This window comes from Chiloscyllium punctatum, chromosome 6 (genome assembly GCF_047496795.1).
Source record: "Chiloscyllium punctatum isolate Juve2018m chromosome 6, sChiPun1.3, whole genome shotgun sequence".
In the NCBI taxonomy this organism is placed as follows: domain Eukaryota; kingdom Metazoa; phylum Chordata; class Chondrichthyes; order Orectolobiformes; family Hemiscylliidae; genus Chiloscyllium; species Chiloscyllium punctatum.
The window spans coordinates 17340984-17358094 of NC_092744.1; the positions used below are offsets into that span (position 1 = coordinate 17340984).

Sequence of the window (17111 nt, forward strand, 5' to 3'; positions counted from 1 at the left end):
CAGAAAGCCCACTGACTATCAGTATCTGATTGCTGGAAATCTGGCGTAGGGTGTGGGTGTCTCTCCTTTCAAACTTGGTGTGAGACAAAGGAACTTCTGCTCTACATCTTAGTTTGTTCTCAGCTTCTTATTCCAGCCTATATCTTCCTCAACCCTGCCTGTATTGCACCACTGGATTATTATTCGTCTTATGATCTGTGATGGCTCTGTCTCCTTTTACATAGAGATGACCAAAGGTTTCCTTAGAAAATGAGAGAGGTGGTTTACTTCCTCAGTTTCTCAAGGAGCTGGCTGAAAAGAAATGCAAGCTACCTGAATAGAAAGAGTTTAAAGGGATATACTCCAAATGGAACTAGATCAGATTGGGATGTCTGGTCAGCATGGGTGAATTGGACCGAAGGGTCTGTTTCAGTGCTGTATGATTGTAACTTTATAACTCTGACACTAGATTCCATCACACAATGCAGTACTCTACTTCATACAGAAAGTGTGGCATCCAGCTTACACACTGTGTAACGTGATGGTGACCAGCTAATTTCTTTTATGCAGATATTGTTTCTCAGGGAGAAATGGGGAAATTCCAATTCACTTTCTCCAATATAGTGTAGTGAGACTTTTTACAATGTTGAGCTCTCTACAACAGTGCAGTTAAGGGATAATAATGACAGTTTTCTAGGTGGACATTTGGGTCCTCTTGGAATTTTGCAAACTCTTCACGACTCCAACTCCCTATCTTGCTTCAAAGCCTCCTTCAAACCTTTCTCTTTGATCAATATTTTGATTGCCAATCTTAACGTCTTAGTTCACTGTTAATAATTTGTTTGACAACACTTCTGTAAAGGGCCTTACGATGTTACAGGATTTCGAAACACAATATCAATGCCAGTTGTGGGTGCTGTTGCATTCCAACTTTGGTTTTCAAAAATGCTAGTATGAAGTTTGCTTTGTGACATTTCAATCACTAGAAGGGGGAGGGAATTTAAATCTGTTCCCTCCGTCACCTTCCACTCTCTGCTTATTTAGGCATGTTTCTTTGTCAGAAGGATCACAAGGGAACTCCAGTCAGGAGCTGCGGGTCGTTGGAAAACCGTGGAAAGGGAGATGAGTCATGTCCTTTTCTGAAGGATTTCTCATCAGAGTCAATTGGGAGCTCCAATGTAGATCTTGGCTTAAGCCTGACTTCCAGCAATTGTCCCCAGCACTGTGGAATAGAATTCTTGACTTACCAGTTGTAAACAAAAAATGAACTTGCTTTTACGCAGTACCTTACAGTCTGCTCAAAGCACTTCTGAGATACAAATGCTGTTGAATTGTAAGAAGGACTACTCACGGTACACTGTTACATGTAGCAAATTAATCATGGCTGCGTAACCTGTTTTAACAAAAAGTATTGTCCAGGGGACTGGAACGAACTTAGGAGGAAGTGAGGACTGCAGGTGCTGGATTCAGAGTCGAGAGTGTGGTCCTGGAAAGGTGCAGCAGGTCAGGCAGCATCAGGAACCTGGTGAAGAGCTTATGCTCAAAATGTCGGTTCTCCTGCTCCTCGGATGCTGCCTGACCGGCTGTGCTTTTCCAGCGCCACACTCTCGACTGGAGAGAACATCTCTGTTTTTACTTTGTATAATGCTGCTGGATCATTAAAATACACCGGAGAGAAAAAAAAAGTCTTCATTTAATATCTCAAGAAGAAAAAACGCATCCAGCAATGCTGCAGTGAGGTGCCAGCCCAGATTGTTTTGTGCTCTGCCCTCTGATGTGGGACTTGAATCCACAACATCCCAGGCATAGAGTTAAGAGTCCGAACACTGAATGACAGCTCACAATAAGACTGCCAGAACAATCCCAGCTAAGAACTGATACCCCATCACAGACCTTCAAAGTCAGCGTGAATTATCATCAGTATTAAATTCAAGTTGCTTACTGCAGCATTGTTATTCCAAAACCAGTGATAAGCTGCTAAAACTCTCCAGGTTTTCCTTTGCTTGAGATCAGTTAGATATTTTCCAACGAGAACCTATTACATATACCTCTGCAACAGGTAGAACTTGAACCTGAGCCTCCTGGCTTAGAGATAAGGACACTACCACTAACTACATCACAAGAGCCTTTTGCAAGCATGTTTAAGCTTGGGGTCAATGTGTGTTCATCTACAATTGATTGCACAAGACTAATAATCTGATTACAAGGCTTAGGCATCCATACGTTGGGAAACATCATCTGCAGAATCTTTGTGATGTTTTAGAATCGTGAAACGTTTTGCACTGGTTTAGGAGGCCACACTGTCATTTGAAGTTGTTGATGAGTAAATCATCACTATAAATTGCTGAATGTTAGATTGAGAATGATTAGCCAGATCTCCGAGTAACAGAGGGAAGTTGAGAATTAGATTTATTTGTTTAAAGTCACTTACAAATGCCTTCCATTATTGTGATGCCAGTCAGGGAAATGGAATGATGCTATCCGAGTTGTAAATTTGAACTTGATTAAACTGCCAGTATTTCTGTGAATTGAATAGAAGTTTCGATCACCACTGCAGGCCACTTTTCTTGTTCATTTTTCCACTTGTCCAAAGGTTGGTGCACAATCAACATCCTGGGGATTACCATTGATCAAAAACTGAACCATACTAACCACATACACACTGCAACAAGTAACTCACCTCCTGACTCCACAACATCTGACCAACAAATCAGTGTGGACTTGTTGGGCCGAAGGGCCTGTTTCCACGCAGAAGAGATTCTATGATTCTCTTGGGATTCTATGACTCTACTTCTGCCTATTGAGGAAAATCTGCAAAGATTTATGATCCTCTCTGAGATAAAAAAGATTGCCTCATATCTGTCCAAAATGGACAACTCTTATTTTTAAGTGGCAACTTCGGGTTCTGGAACTTGATGTTCAGTAATCAATATCTGTTATCTCGCCCTGGATACTATGAACAGTGATTAATGGGAGACTCACCAAATTGCAAGTCAAAGTTGCTAAACATGACATCCACGCTGGCACCTTTCCAGTGGGTATCATTTGGATTATGATCAAGACTGAGTTTTGTGGATAATTTACCTTTCTTTAACTGCAGGGAACTGTAGCCAATTTTAAAAATTAGTTAACTCATCAAATATCCTGTGGTTGTGAATGACTCAATATAAGGACAAGTTTCTTCTTTGTTGACTGGATAATCACAATTATCCCTGGCTGTAGGAAGGCTTTTGCCCGAAACATCGATTCTCCTGCTCCTCGGATGCTGCCTGACCTGTTGTGTTTTTTCAGCACCACACTCTCGACTCTAATCTCCAGCATCTGCAGCCCTCACTTTCCACTAATCCCTGGTTGGAACTGAGTCAAGTTTCGGAATCAAATGAGATCCACACCTTGGGATTGCCTGCCATTGAAGGCCAAACCATTTGTTATTTATGAGATGAGGACATAAAGCATGAGAATACAGAAGTGTATTTTATGCTTATTGCAGACATGGAATGTGAGCATCATAGGCACTGCCAATGTTTTCCACCCTGTTCTCAATTATCCTTGAGTGTGGGATGTTGAGCCATCTCCTTAAACCACTGCAGTCTGTGTGTCGCAAGTATCAGATGAGACAATCTTAGAATGGAGCGTCATTGGACTCAAAGCGTTTCTCTCTCCACAGATGCTGCCAGTTCTTCTGAGTTTCTTCAGCACTTTGTGCTTTGCTTCCATGCAGGTACCTGTGTAAGAAGGAAAGTTGGAGATTTTTCAGAAACTGTTCAGACTGCTGTGATGTCCACTCATCGTAGCCAGTGTTCCACCAAGGCAATGTAGCAGTGTGGCTACTTGAGTTCAGGTTCCTCTTTGAGCGAGCTGGAAGCTCAGGTCTCTATCAGGCATATCAGACAGGCTCCCTCTTCTTTGCCAGTCAGTGGGGTAGGTTGCACTGATATCTGAGGTTCTCACAAATGCACTCCCTCCACCTCTGCCTGGGATCTGCATTATTACCCCAGGTGAGTTTGTGCGAGGAAGTTCCAGGTGCAGGAGTAAAGGAACAAGAGCATAAAAGCACAAAACGGGAAAGCAACTGCCCGTGTTTAAGGGGGAAAATATTGCTTGTGGAAGGCTGCTGGGAATGACACAGTGGGAGACTACATCAATTTCTCTGAACCAGACAGGGAAACGGATCTCTACCTGCATGACCCAAACAGTATTCACCATTGACAACAGCTTTGGGTTTCCTTCCCTAATGGTCTCCCACTTTGATGTGGGTTTTTGTCTCGAGTAGGTTATTTTTACCTGATAGGACAACACGGCCACCTCGATTATCTGAACGACACGGGCGGGAGTATTTTGTTTGGATAATCTAATCTTCAGATAACATTGTTTACCCAGGCACTGGGACCTCGAGATCTTATTTGGATAATCCGAAATATTATTCAGACAATCGAGGTTGTACAGTACTTGAGTTATTTCCCAGAACATAAGAATTATGTCGTACTGAAAGATTCAACAGACAGTCATTACAGCACCTGATATATATGCATATCACAGCCACACGCACTTCAGTACCTGGGCTAATACGAACTTATATTGCTTCCGATCGCAGCATCCTTCTATCAGCATGTCATGCTTTATGTGGCTGCAGTTGAGATGGACTCTGAGACCTTTAAACTCTCAGGTCACATACTATAATATGATACAGTGGTAGTAAAAGCATGTTTCTTAAAGGTATAGTGCATACTAGTAAGACCTAAACCTCTCTGGCCCTCCTGTCAAATTACTCCTTATAAATTACTTCCATCACCTGAGCTTGTGGTCACTTTTTCTAAAACATAAGAGTTCAAATTTTACTTGATCATGTTCCATGAAGTGTTTTGAGATGTAAAAAAGGAATAGGAGTTACATATTGCCTTGAATTTTCATGACAGAACACAATTTGCAATGGTTATAGCTCATGTGGGTCTGGGCTGCGCATTTTGAGGCACTGGGCTCACCAGACATCGAAGAGACATGATCAATCCAGAGGGCAGAACGCACGATGACAGAATTGGGAAATTTTAATTATTTTCTTCTGCTTAACTCACCCATTACAATGCTAATGCCATCTTAGTAGAATAGACCAGAGGCCTTTCCACCAGCTCCAATGCTAATTGGGATTAATTAGATAACTTCTTGCCTCTGAGTCTATTGGACATGAGTTCAAATCCCATTCAGCAACTTGAGCACAAATACTGGATTAGTGGTGCTGGAAGAGCACAGCAGTTCAGGCATCATCCAAGGAGCAGCGAAATCGACGTTTCGGGCAAAAGCCGTTCATCAGGAATGGAATTGAAATACTGTTTGTTGAGACTATGAATTCTCCTGAGGATGTAGTACAGAGTGGGTCCCTTGCAATTCTGAGAGAGTGTGGCCCTCAGCTGGGGCAGGGCTGACTGTGGAGAGGTTAGGTGTCGGCGCATTGCTGCAAGCGTGGAGCGGAGGATCTTGGAGAACTGTTGCTGGTGTTTTTGAATCTGTAGTCTGTACTGTTTGTCCTGTTCGGGTCCGAACTCTGCTGGTTTAAAGGTGGTCTGGAGTCCGTGTGGGATGAGTTGGTTACGGGGGCAGGCACTGAGAAGCAAATGTGGCTGTGGTACCGAGTTTGTTTCACGACATGGTTGAAGAGCTTCAGAGCAGAGGAAATGACCTGGGAGTTGCAGTGGGAGACGGACTCCCTGAGATTCTTGTAGAAAGAGGAGGAAAACTTATACAAGGCAGGCATCCTTGCAAGAGGATTCGCAGTATGGTTAAAATCAATGAGGTAAAAACAATAACTGCAGATGCTGAAAACCAAATACTGGATTAGTGGTGCTGGAAGAGCACAGCAGTTCAGGCAGCATCCAAGGAGCAGCGAAATCGACGTTTCGGGCAAAAGCCCTTCATCAGGAATCGAGGAATCAGGAAACGTTTTTACCTCGTTTTTATCAACTTGAGCACAAAGCCTAGGCTAATACTCCAAATGGAGCACTGAGAGAAAGCATTTTTCACATAAGTCAAGGCCTCATCTGCCCTTGCAGGTGAATGCAAAAGACATTGTGATATCATTTGAAGTAGAAGTAGTTGATGTCTTGAAGCTGATTGAAATTTCAGTAATACAGATGATGCCAGTGAGGTTGTCCACCTTTTGTCAGTTTTGAACCTGAGAGGGTCCAAGACTTGATAATGCTGGTCATAGAAGTCTACCAGCAATCTCGATGACCTCAATAATTAATAGTTTCATATCACAGTGGGGAGAAGATTATTCAGTCCTGCATTCCTGTGCCGGTACTTCTAATTGAGCTATTTAATTAGTCCCACGGCTCTGCTCTTCCTCATAATATTTTTCTTTTTCATAAACTTATCCTTTACCCATTTGGAAGTTATTAAGAACTCTGGTTCCACTGCCCTTTCAGATGGCGCATTCCAAATCATTACAACACATAAACATTGTTTAAAAACTCACATTTTAGCTTTCTTGATCACTTAACACTGTTTGTTCCCATTATTGTATCTCCTGACAGGAGAAACTGTGCCTGCATAGAGTGCTTCACTGGAAGCAGTGTCCATGTGCAGTGACCCTCACTGGCACCAGTGTCCATGTGCAGTGACCCTCACTGGCACCAGTATCCATGTGCAGAGACCCTCACTGGCACCAGTGTCCATGTGCAGTGACCCTCACTGGCACCAGTGTCCATGTGCAGTGACCCTCACTGGCACCAGTATCCATGTGCAGAGACCCTCACTGGCACCAGTGTCCATGTGCAGTGACCCTCACTGGCACCAGTATCCATGTGCAGAGACCCTCACTGGCACCAGTGTCCATGTGCAGAGACCCTCACTGGCACCAGTGTCCATGTGCAGAGACCCTCACTGGCACCAGTGTCCATGTGCAGTGACCCTCACTGGCACCAGTGTCCATGTGCAGTGACCCTCACTGGCACCAGTGTCCATGTGCAGAGACCCTCACTGGCACCAGTGTCCATGTGCAGAGACCCTCACTGGCACCAGTGTCCATGTGCAGTGACCCTCACTGGCACCAGTATCCATGTGCAGAGACCCTCACTGGCACCAGTATCCATGTGCAGTGACCCTCACTGGAAACAGTGTCCATGTGCAGTGACTTACACAGGAAACACAGACAGCTGTGTTGAGTATTCCTCACTGTTATCTGGTATACTTTATTCATACATAGAATGGGAGCCCAAATTTATTTTCCAATTCTGATTGTCCTTAGAAATGTGATTGTGCCTTGCCTTCCTGACTCATTGCAGCCCATGTGGTATAAGGTATACCCAGAATGCCATCAGAATGGAGTTCTACAATGGTACACTGAAGAAGCAGCGATATAGTTCCGAGGTGTACAACTTCTACAGGGAGCCGATGTTCTCAGGCTCCCGCTGCTCTTCGATTACCACATGGTTGAGCATGTAGGTTTTGGAAGGTGCTGTGGAAGGAAGCTTGATGATTTGCTGAAACTTACTCATCCTACCCAGGGTTACTTACTCAGGGTACAAGTGGTGAAAAGAGTGAAGTTTAAGGTGGTAATTGTGGAGAAAGTGAGGACTGCAGATGCTAGAGATCAGAGCTGAAAATGTGTTGCTGGAAAAGCGCAGCAGGTCAGGCAGCATCCAAGGAGCAGGAGAATTGACGTTTCGGGCATGAGCCCTTCTTCAGGAATGAGGAAAGTGTGCCCAGCAGGCTAAGATAAAAGGTAGGGAGGAGGGACTTGGGGGAGGGGCGTTGGAAATGCAATAGGTGGAAGGAGGTTAAGGTGAGGGTGATAGGCTGGAGTGGGGGTGGGGGCAGAGAGGTCAGGAAGAAGATTGCAGGTTAGGAAGGTGGTGCTGAGTTCAAAGGTTGGGACTGAGACAAGGTGGGGGGAGGGGAAAGGAGGAAACTGGAGAAATCTGAGTTCATCCCTTGTGGTTGGAGGGTTCCTAGGCGGAAGATGAGGCGCTCTTCCTCCAGCCGTCGTGTTGCTATGGTCTGGCAATGGAGGAGTCCAAGGACCTGCATGTCCTTGGTGGAGTGGGAAGGGGTGTTGAAGTGTTGAGCCACGGGGTGGTTGGGTTGGTTGGTCCGGGTGTCCCAGAGGTGTTCTCTGAAATGTTTCTCAAGTAGGTGGCCTGTCTCCCCAATACAGAGGAGGCCACATTGGGTGCAGCGGATGCAGTAAATGATGTGTGTGGAGGTGCAGGTGAATTTGTGGCAGATATGGAAGGATCCCTTGGGGCCTTGGAGGGAAGTAAGGGGGGAGGTGTGGGCGCAAGTTTTGCATTTCTTGAGGTTGCAGGGAAGGTGCCGGGAGTGGAGGTTGGGTTGGTCGGGGGTGTGGACCTGACGAGGGAATCACGGAGGGAGTGGTCTTATCGGAACGCTGATAGGGGAGGAGAGGAAAATATATCCCTGGCGGTGGGGTCCTTTTGGAGGTGGCGGAAATGGTGACGGATGATACGATGTATATGGAGGTTGGTGGGGTGGTAGGTGAGGACCAGTGGGGTTCTGTCCTGATGGCGATTGGAGGGGCGGGGCTCAAGGGTGGAGGAGCGGGAAGTGGAGGAGATGCGGTGGAGGGCATCGTCGATCACGTTTGGGGGGAAATTGTGGTCTTTGAAGAAGGAGGCCATCTGGGTTGTTCAGTATTGGAACTGGTCCTCCTGGGAGCAGATGCGGCAGAAACGAAGGAATTGGGAATATGGGATGGCGTTTTTACAGGGGGCAGGGTGGGAGGAGGTGTAGTCTAGGTAGCTGTGGGAGTCGGTCGGTTTATAGTAAATGTCCGTGTTGATTCGGTCACCCGAGATAGAAATGGAGAGGTCTAGGAAGAGGAGGGAGGAGTCTGAGGTGGTCCAGGTAAATTTGAAGTCAGGGTGGAAGGTGTTAGTAAAGTGGATGAACTGTTCAACCTCCTCGTGAGAGCACGAGGCAGCACCGATACACTCATCGATGTAGCGGAGGAATAGGTGGGGGGTGGTGCCAGTGTAGCTGCGGAAGATGGACTGTTCCACATATCCTACGAAGAGGCAGGCATAGCTGGGGCCCATGCGGGTGCCCATGGCTACTCCTTTGGTTTGGAGAAAGTGGGAGGATTGGAAAGAGAAGTTGTTCAGGGTGAGGACCAGTTCAGTCAGTTGAAGGAGGGTGTCAGTGGAAGGGTACTGGTTGGTACGGCGGGAAAGGAAGAAGCGGAGGGCTTCGAGTCCTTCGTGATGGGGGATGGAAGTGTACAGGGACTGGATGTCCATGGTGAAGATAAGGCGTTGGGGACCGGGGAAGCAAAACTCATGGAGGAGGTGGAGGGCGTGGGTGGTGTCCCGAACGTAGGTGGGGAGTTCTTGGACTAAGGGGGACAGGATCATGTCGAGGTATTCAGAGATGAGTTCGGTGGGGCAGGAGCAGGCTGAGACAATGGGTCGGCCGGGGCAGGCAGGTTTGTGGACTTTGGGCAGGAGGTAGAAACGGGCGGTGCGGGGTTGTAGGACTATGAGGTTGGAGGCGGTGGGTGGGAGATCCCCTGAGGTGATGAGGTTATGGATGGTCTGGGAGATGATGGTTTGGTGGTGGGAGGTGGGGTCATGGTCAAGGGGGCAGTAGGAGGAGGTGTCCGCAAGCTGGCGTTTAGCCTCAGCGGTGTAAAGGTCGGTGCGCCAAACTGCTACCGTGCCTCCCTTGTCTGCCAGTTTGATAGTGAGGTTGGGGTTGGAACAGAGGGAGTGGAGGGCTGCACGTTTCGAGGGTGAGAGGTTGGAGTGGGTGAGAGGGGTGGAGAAGTTGAGGCGGTTAATGTCGCGGCGGCAGTTGGCTATGAAGAGATCGAGGGCAGGTGAGAGGCCAGCACGGGGTGTCCAGGTGGATGGGGTGTGTTGGAGGCGGGAGAAGGGGTCGTCAGAGGGTGGACGAGAATCCTGGTTGACTAAGTAGGCGCGGAGGCGAAGGCGGCGGAAGGATTGTTCGATGTCACGTTGCGTGTTGAACTCGTTAATCCGAGAGCGTAGGGGAATGAAGGTGAGGCCTCTGCCGAGGACTGATCTTTCATCCTCAAAGAGGGGTAGTTCTGGAGGGATGGTGAAAATACGGCAGGGCTGGTAGCTAGGACCTGGTGTGGGGCTGGTGCTGGGAGTGGGGGCAGGGTTAGGTGTGGTAATTGTGCTGCTAGTCAAGCAGGCAGCTTTATCCTGGATGGTGTCAACCTTCTTGAGTGTTGTATGAACTGTACCCCTTCCAGGCAAGTGGAGAGGATTCCATTACACTCCTGACCTACACCTTGTGGACAGGCTTCAGGCAGCACTTGGATCCTTCATCACAGAATACCCAGCCTCTGACCTGTTCTCTGAGCCACAGTATTTATGTTGTTAGTCCATTTAAGTTTCTGTCCAATAAAGACACATAAATAATGCTAGAGGATTCATGGATGGTAATATCATTGATTGTCAAGAAGATGTGATTAGATTCTCTCTTGTTGGAGGTTACAATTGCCTGTGTTTTTTTTTCATTCGTGTCTTGTGTACATTTCTGGCTAAACCAATGTTTATTCCCCACCCCTAACTGCCCTTGAGAGGGTGGAGATGAACTGTCTTCTTGAATTGCTGTAGTCCTTGCAGTTAGAAAAGAAGGGAGTTCCAGGATTTTCACTCTGTGTTACTTGACACTTAACAGCCCAAGTCTGAATGTTACTCATGTCACATTCCTTATTGACAAAGACTCTTTCAGTACTTAAAGAGTTGCAAATGGTACTGACCATCTTGCAGTCATCAATGAATAACCTTGCTTCTGGCCTTGTGATGGGAGGAAAGTCATTTAGGAAGCAGTAGATAATGGTTGGGCCTAGGACACTCCCCTGAGAAACTCCAACAGTGATGCTGTAAAGACTGCGATGGTACGCCTCCTGATTTGGGTATGACTCCAAGCAGCGGAGAGTTTTCTCTCTGATCTTCATTTAATTCCATTTTATTGGTATCCATCATGCCATCCTTGGCCAAATGCTGAGTGCCGAAGGGCTCCTGGCTGTGATGTCATCTGCAGTCTGATACTGTCCGGGTCAAGAGCAGGATTCACTGTTTCTGAGAGTCCACTTCAATTTTACTGTAGCAAAACTCAACACCTTCTGGTGTTGAAAGTGGCATAAACTGAAAAGCGATAATTGCTGCCACTTACAGTTTACGACATAATGTTAGTCTGCATACCACGCATAGTCAGATTCTCTGAGTCAGGTATCTTGGTTTATTTACAACACAAACTATAAACAAAGCTAAAGTAAGAAGCTAGAGGACAACGGAGATAGGGCTGGAAAGTGGGACTAGCTGGGTAGCTCTTTTAGGAGCCGTTGCAGACACGATGGATTGAATGGCTGCCTTCTGTACTGTAAAATTCTATTATTCAATATGACAGACCTACACACACAATCTGGTCTTACTTATGTTACTGTATATTATGAAGTTTGCATGTTCTCCCATTGTCTGCCTGGGTTTCCTCTGGATATGCTGTTTTTCTCCCACAGTCCAAGCTTCTGCAGGTTACAGTGGATTGGCTGTGGGAAATGCAGGGTTACAGGGATAGAGTAGGGGGGTGGATCTGGCTGAGATGCTCTTCAGAGGGTCAGAGTAGACTGAAAGGATTGAATGGCCTGCAACCACACTGTAGGGATTCTGTGGTTCTGTTTTATGATAATTATATAATCAGCTCGCTACAGTGATTCCATTGTATAGAGTGAGTGAATGTGAGGCGGGTACCTTTATACAAGATCACCACCACAAGTTGTGACGTTATGAGAGGCCTGTTTGGTTTGGAATCTGTATCACAATGGCACTGAAGATGGCAACCGCTAGTGACTTTTCAGGTTCAGATGACGCTGGAAGGACCAGTAACCAAACTCTATCGAGTGTGTCGATATGATCATTACTGGCAGTGTGTAGGCACGGCAGTGTTAACTCCATTTCTACAGTGTCAGCAACACCCCCAGCACCCCCACCCCCACCCTCCCCTGCATCCCTCTGTCCAATTCGAAGACACTTGGACAGGTGCAGATTGAGAGTTGTAAAGTGAACTGGTGATATGATGCCTGTGAGCAGGGTGAGGAGATGTCAACTGTGAAGCTTATCAGAGGAAAATTTGCATTTGTGCAGTTATTCATTAGACAAGCAAGGATTATTTAAAAACTGCCTCACTGATATTACTCAAAGCATCTGTCATGCAATCTGATCTGGATTCTCTACTCATGTGTAGCTAACGTTAACTGCTGCAGACTAATATAAACGCAGCTTCTGTATTACGTGTGTCACTAATTTGTATTTCCTATTTACCCTCTCTTTGAGGGTATCCAGGCTCTGTAATATGTCGCATTTAGTGGCTATTTTGAAAATAGCGTTTCCTCATCTAAATTTAGAGGGAGGTCCCGTATTGCAATGGGTAGCATGTTTGACTGATCGGGAAATTCTAGGTCAAGCCCAGCTCCAGGGCTTAAAAAAGAACTATGGATGCTGGAAATCAGAAACAAAATTAGAAACTGCTGGGAAAATTTAGCAGGTCTGACAACATCTGTGCTGATAAAACAGAGCTAACCTTTTGGGTCCTGTGACCCTTCACAACTTGATGGTCAAGACCCAAGTGTCTGTAAAGTTGGTCCAGAAAGCACCAGTGGCAGGCAGTAAGAGCAGGAGAGATTCCGGGTCAGCCATGTGATGGGATGATTGGATCCTCAGTCATCGCTCTCCGTAGCTCCGTGCTTGTGAAATTGCATGTTGTCTTAGCAACTAGTAATCCTTGAGGAAAAAGAATTGTAGCATCCCATCACCATCCAATGTATCGCTTGTTCCTCCTGGATCTTGTTCACCCAGTTGTTGAGGTGACAAGGATGGTGAAGACCTCGAACATAGAAACAGGAGCAGGCCATTCAGCCCCTTGGGGCTGCTCCACCATTGAGTAAAGTCAAGGCTGATCGACAGGTTAACTTTTCTCACCCAACTTAGCTCGCAAAACTTCGAGACCCTCCTCGGGTAAAAAAACAATCTCAGGATTGTTACGGCACTGAATCAGGGCCATTCGGCGTGACACTTATTGAGGTCTGATTCAAAATGATGAAGTGAGCTAGCACCTGCAGTTTGTTTTTGTGAGGTAGAGAGTTCAATGCTCTGGTTCTGAGAGCACACTCACTTGCCCCAAATGACTGCTCTTTATGCCTACATCCAGACAGTGTTAGAGGGTGGCATGATGGCTCAGTGGTTTGCACTGCTGCTTCAAAGCACTAGGAACCTGGGTTTGATTCCAATCTCTGTGTGGAGTTTGCACATTCTCCCATTTCCTCCGGGTGCTCCGGTTTCCTCCCATTGTCCAAAGTTGTGCAGGTTAGGTGAATTGGCCATGTTAAGTTGCGCATAGTGTTCAGGGATGTGTAGGTTAGGTGGGTTAGCCATGAGAAATGCAGGATTTCAGGATAGGATGGGGGTGTATCTGGGTGGGATGCTCATTGGTGGGTCAGGATGCCTGGCTTGCACACTGTAGGGATTCGATGATATGATAGCTACTGAATTACAGGAGGGGGGGATCAGAGACAACTGCCAACATTCCTTGAAGAAAAACATACTTGCCATTAATTAGGACTCCTCATGCCCTTGGTACGTCTCAATTCAACCATCAACCCATAGACTACATTTTTATTGTAACCCTTGTTGCTATTGTCAGTCAGCAATGTTTGAATAAAATGGTCGTACCAGCAGTACGGCCAGTGGATTCAGAAGAACCAGTTTCTGGATTAGTGGTGCTGGAAGAGCACAGCAGTTCAGGCAGCATCCAGGGAGCAGCGAAATGAACTGCTGTGCTCTTCCAGCACCACTAACCCAGAATCTGGTTTCCAGCATCTGCAGTCATTGTTTTTACCTCAGAAGAACCAGTCACTAGGGGCTTGCACTTTAGATTGTTTGTGTGTGTGTTTTTTTGACATATTGCAGGCTTTTGTGCCATCTCTTGTCCCCAGTACAGAACCTTTCAGAATCTGACTGATGTCCCACGCTGTGCCCAACAGCTGGACTCTCTGGCTCAACAGCAACATGACTTATTTTAGAAGAACAGTACCAAACAAAATTTGACACCAACTGTCATGAGTATTACGGCACTAGTCACTCATTTACCGAAGCCGGGAGCAGGAACTGGTCTATCTTCTGCAACAGTTTATCTGCATTTTCTAGTTCTCTACAAACTCCAGTCAGCTCACTCTTCCCTTTCCTAAACATATCTCCCCTTACTAGGACAAGCCAGTCTTATTTTTGTCCACAACCTATTCAGACATGTTATGACCCGCATTCTCCTAGCTCAGAAGTGTGGACACACCCACTGTACCCCAAGAGTCCAAACAAAAGGTCCTTGATACTTTCTAGTCACCCAGTTCAGTGATGTTACAACACACCTCTGGAGCTATTGGGGCTGGAACTCAAGCCTCTGGCTCAGAGGTATGGACACTCACTGTTCCACAAGACTCCAAAGCCTTAGATATCCATTGCAATGAGCAACACTTAATCTCTGGTACCTCTGGAACACATCAAGAATCATCCTTAAAGGGACCATCACAGAACTCGTAGAGTCCCTACAGTGTGGAAACAGGCCATTCAGCCCAACAAGTCCACACCGACTGTCTGAAGAGCATCCCACCCAGACATGCCCCCCTACCCTATCCCTGAAGCCCTGCATTTCCCATGGCTGATTCACCTAGCCTACACATCCCTGGACACTACGTGCAATTTAGCCTGGCCAGTCCACCTAATCTGCACATCTTTTGACATTATTTACAACATTGTCAACGACGAGATATTGGGAAGGATGATCAAAAGTTTGGAAAAAGAGATAGGTTTTTAAAGGAACATGGTTTAAAAAGAGACAGAGGAAGGGATGTGGAGAGGTTAGAGAGGAATATCCAGCATAATAGCACCAACCAACTGCAAGAATAGGCACCAGCGGAGGATTGAAGGAGGGAGATGTGCAAGAGGCCAGAATTGGAGGGATGTAGAGTTTTCAGCTCAGAGAGAGTTCAAGGGTGAGGGATTGATGTCAGTGATTAGCTGATGGAACATCGGCTGCTCCACACCGTTAACCTGACCTGGATCAAGAAGGTTGAAGACAATTGAGTTATCCAGGCCAAGTGAGTCTCAGAAACAAAAACTGAACTTTCTGGCGAAGCTCAGCAGGTCTGGCAGCAAAGACAGATACAAGACTGAATGTTTCGAATCCAGTGATCCTTCATCAGAAATGTGATGGTTTTACTTAGAGGTTTACTTAGTGGTTTTACTTAGAATCTGTGTGGGTTCAGGTGATTCAGCCAATTTGGGAAGGAGTAGGAAGATGATGGTTACCAATCATATTACTAAGGAGAGAGGAAAGGGCTGGTTGGGAGGAAAAGGGGTGATCTTCAGCTTGAGCTCCCTTTCCTAAACATTAACAACAGCTGGAAAATGTGCATCTTTAGACAGTGGGTCAGAAGATTTGATTTGTGGTGACCCTGGTATTCATGTAATCTCACCAGCTAGCCCTTTCCTGGCTCAGCACAGCTTTGCTAGACAAGGCAAGTCTAACCAGGAAGCCATGTACCAGTGGGAATCAGTGAGGATGGAAGGGTGAACGAACATGGAGTACTTAATATAAGTCGAGGAAACATGGCTCAGTAAATACAGTATGAGCCACAATTGTTTTATTTTCTAAACTTGGAATACATTTGATATTCATACAAAGGAGCAAATATTTCTGAATAGAGTCATAGAGATGTACAGCACGGAAACAGACCCTCGGTCCAACCGTCCATGCCGACCAGATATCCTAAATTAATCTAGTACCCTTTGCCAGCACTTGGCCCATATCCCTCCAAACCCTTCATATTCATATACCCAACCAGATGCCTTTTAAATGCTATAATTATATCAGCCTCCACCATTTCTCTGGCAGCTCATTCCATACACGCGCCACCTTCTGTATATTTTTCCCCCTCACCTTAAGCCAATGCTTTCTAGTTTTGGACTCACCTAAAGACCTTGTCGATTTACCCCTCAGTCTTTTTAAAACCTCTGTAAGGTCACCCCTCAGCCTCCAACACACTAGGGAAAATAGCCTTGGCCTGTTTAGCCTCTCCCTATAGCTCAAGCCCTCCAACCCTGGCAACTTCCTTGTAAATCTTTTTCTGAACCGTTCCAAATTTAACAGCATCTTTCCTATAGCAGTATTGAACACAGTATTCCAAAAGTGGCCTAATCCATGTATTGTTCAGACCTTACGCAGCATGGTGGCTCAGTGGTTAGCACTGCTGCCTCACAGCACCAGACACCCGGTTTTGATTCCACCCTCGGGCGACTGTCTGTGTGGAGTTTGCACATTCTCCCTGTGTCTGCGTGGGTTTCCTCCTACAGTCCAAAGATGTTCAGGTTAGGTGATTTGTCCATGCTAAATTGCCCATAGTATTCAGAGATGTGTAGGTTAGGTGCATTAGTCAGAGGTAAGTATAGGGGAATGGGTCTGAGTGGGTTACTGTTTGGAGAGTTAGTGTAGACTAGCTGGGCTGAAGGGCCTGTTTCCACACTGTAGGGATTCTGTGATATTTAAGTATGATTAAGTAGCCTCCAATAATGTGGTTTATGCAATAGCTGTACCACGCATTAGTATGTATCCTGTTTTTGTAGATATATATATAGGGTTTTTTTGTCTCTTTGCATTGGCTTCTTTCATCCCTGTGATTTACCTGTTATTTTGTCCCACCCTCTTGGTCAGCAGAGCCAGGCACAGTTTTCAATGACATGCTCCCAATGTCCTGCCCTCGAGCTTGACCATTGACTTAGCCGCTCTCCTTCCCTCTCATTGGGCATGAGCAGTACGGGGTGACTAGGGCAAACAAAACCTGGCTCTAGTCAGCCCTTGCCTGTGGAGACCACCACCAAGCGCAGGGGTTTCTGTGGCCCTCGGTCTTGGATTTCTGGTGGTGCTACAGACTTCAGGGGGGCCCCAAGGCGTGGCCGAGCGGTGCCCCTCTTCAGAACGTGGCCTCTTGTGGCACCAGATGGCAGTCACATGTCAGCGTGATGTCCTGTCAGATATCATCTTCCTTCAGCCTGCTTCCAGCTCACGTTTGTAAGTAGCAGAGCAGGATGGGCACCCGA

At 46.4% G+C, this 17111-nt stretch overlaps 1 protein-coding gene across 14 annotated transcripts in view; it reads left to right on the plus strand.

Moving 5' to 3' along the window:
• Window positions 1–17111, plus strand: part of mbnl1 (muscleblind-like splicing regulator 1) — a 746553-nt gene that overhangs the window by 667825 nt on the left and 61617 nt on the right. The gene's annotated exons all lie outside the window — the stretch shown is intronic.